The sequence below is a fragment of the Montipora foliosa genome, chromosome 3 (genome assembly GCF_036669935.1).
Source record: "Montipora foliosa isolate CH-2021 chromosome 3, ASM3666993v2, whole genome shotgun sequence".
Taxonomy (NCBI): domain Eukaryota; kingdom Metazoa; phylum Cnidaria; class Anthozoa; order Scleractinia; family Acroporidae; genus Montipora; species Montipora foliosa.
The window spans coordinates 20,202,894-20,205,706 of NC_090871.1; positions in this window are offsets into that span (position 1 = coordinate 20,202,894).

Here is a 2,813-nt window from a genome sequence, read left to right on the forward strand (position 1 = left end):
TTATGGTTTTAATACTTTTTAAACTCCACGAAATAAACAGCAAGTAAGTCTTACCTCTTTAATATTTCCTTCTTGGGGTTTTTCGCTTAATCCGGAAGCTGCTGATGCCACCGTTTGTTGATTTCCGTCGCGGGATTCCTTACACAATCCAGGGTCGGCTGTGACGAAAGCTGCTGATGCTACCGTTTCTTCAGTTGGCACTGGTGCTTCCAAAATTTCCCCATCAAGCTTCCCTCGGCATTGCCTGCATATTTCTGCACATAAAAATACCTCCGATTGAGTTTTTTTAGTTGGTGGGTAGAATCTTTACAACCTTTACAGCCGAACCTAATTCCTCCAACAAAAAACCTAGCCGTCTTTTCAATCGATTTAAGCCCGTGGGAGGATTTTGTAACTAAATGAGTGGCTTACTTCGAGAAAGCCTTTTCAAACATACTTCCTTAACTATAAGCTCAGGGAAACGTTTCTCAAAGACCCAGATTTGATTTTCCAAGAACGTTATGTCAAAAAGATTCTTTCAAGTTCCCGTTCTGCTGACTCAGCCCACAAGCAAACTTAATTTGGTTTGTCAACAGACCTGTCTCTTTGTCGAAACAATTCCTCACAAGAAGAAGTTTCCCGGGTCACTTACTTAGTTTTCTGAGAAACGTGCCCCAGGGGTCTTTAGTGACGCGCCCAGTAGGGTTGGCGCTCATATGTGGCTCGTGACAATAATAATAATAATAATAATAATAATAATAATAATAATAGTAATAATAATAATAATAATAATAATAATAATTATTATTATTATTATTATTATTATTATTATTATCATTATTATTATTGATTTTTTTTAAAATTATATTTTATAACTTACGCGACGCCACAGGAAGTAACACACCAGAGGAGTGGAATAGCTGCCTGGACTGCGAGAGCGTAATACCGCGTTCTCCTCTCACAGGCTTAGTTGGGTGTGAACACCATGAAATCGGAGCAGTACAGTTTGTTTTATTAGATCGCCATCTAACACCGAAAGAGTCACGATGTCTTGGACAAATAGTCAGTTGAAGATGCGAGTTGTCGATGTCAAACACCCCTGTAAGATGAACATGAAACACTGAAACTACAAACTGAACCATGACCTGCTGTATCTACAAAATGTTAGCAACCTTAAGGCTTGAAAAGTTTAATTATGTAGACACTTTTGCTTTTAGGTCCTCCTTTCCCCGATCCCCTACTTTGCAGAGTGCAATCAAAATTCTTCCTTTTCCTCTCGTTTTGGAGATCAAACATTTCTGATTATGACAGACAAACTCGTCTTCAGCTACATACTATGGCATATATTATAGCATTTCGGACAGCTTCATAGTATGAAGTTATGCGTGACACTAGTACGTGACACTGAATCGTGCATGATGCATGACAATTGGCTGGTACAGAACAGCCAGCATGCACAGTCACCTATTGCGTGGTGTTGCCCGACGTGGTTCTCGCATTGAAGGTTTAGGGCGCAGATTATAACACAAATTTACAAAGATCAAAATCACTTTGCGTTTGGCTAGATAAATACATGTGATATGTACTCTCTTACCTGCTCGAGCAAGCACGAGCTTCGATTCACAGTCTAAGGCAGAGTCTCCGAATACACGAAAATTTCGAAGGTGACCCTGGATACTCTTTGCACAGCTTCCCACAACCACACACTGAACATTTGCCGGATTGTCTGCACTTGATCCACACGATCCTCCGACAAGCTTGGCAAAACCACACGAAGCCATTAAATTACAATTTCTAACTTAAATATAAACGCAGGATCCTCCGGTTATATATGTTATGTACAAGAAAATCCAAATCAGACGTTAATTTGAAAGGCCAAAGGATACAACGCTTTTTTACAAGAAAATATTGTTCGCGCTAAAACAAGACAGCTCAGAGTTAATTCAAAGCACGTGCACGCACAGTTCTGCGAAATAGCGCAGTTCCGAGTTCCTGCATGCCTCAGTTTCAAAGCGAGTCCTGGTGCTCGACCATTCAAATGGAAATGAGTTGCTTATTCTCATGCAAATCAAACTCATTGCCATTTCAATAGTTGAGCACCAAGTCTCACTTCGAAACTGAGACAAACAGCAACTCGGTAATGGCCTATTCGATATCAGCAAGTGCACACACCTGTTATCCCGAGACAATGACCTCGTTGACATGCGGTAAGCAAAGATGAGTGGGTAAAGAAAGTGGCATAAATGAAATAAAGCTTATATTAAAAACCGTAATAAAACAATCAATTACAAAAAAAAAAACAAAAAAAAAAAGGCAACCAAACAAGTAGTAACAATGAGGATAAATAAACAAGGACGCTCTCTGTAGCGAGGGAATTTTATTTGTAGCTGGGCAACCGCTGACAGTGTTTCGAACAAGCTCTGAAGCCGCAGCAATGTTTATATCCTTCCTCATCAAGATAGCGAACATTAAGGTAAGAAATAACTCCAAGTGTTTAATCAACTATTTATTTTTCTAGTTTTCCTAAACATTTTCCTCGATAACGATTTATAAACTGACATTTTGTTGCGTGCGTTGTCTGTGCTCGGCAACCGCCAAATGTTTAATTAATTATTCAAAACAAGCCTTTTCTAAATAGACTCGTTTGCGGTTAGAAACTGTCTTTAAATTACAGCAACTGATATCTGGAGGCTGAAAACAACTATTTTACCGGAGAACGACCCACAGGCGAACACTTCAGGGTCGATGTTCGAGATGATAATCGCGGCGTGAAAGTTCAAAATGTCAAGCGATAAGCTCAAGTGTCTGATTACAAGACGCTGTCAAATTTTTGC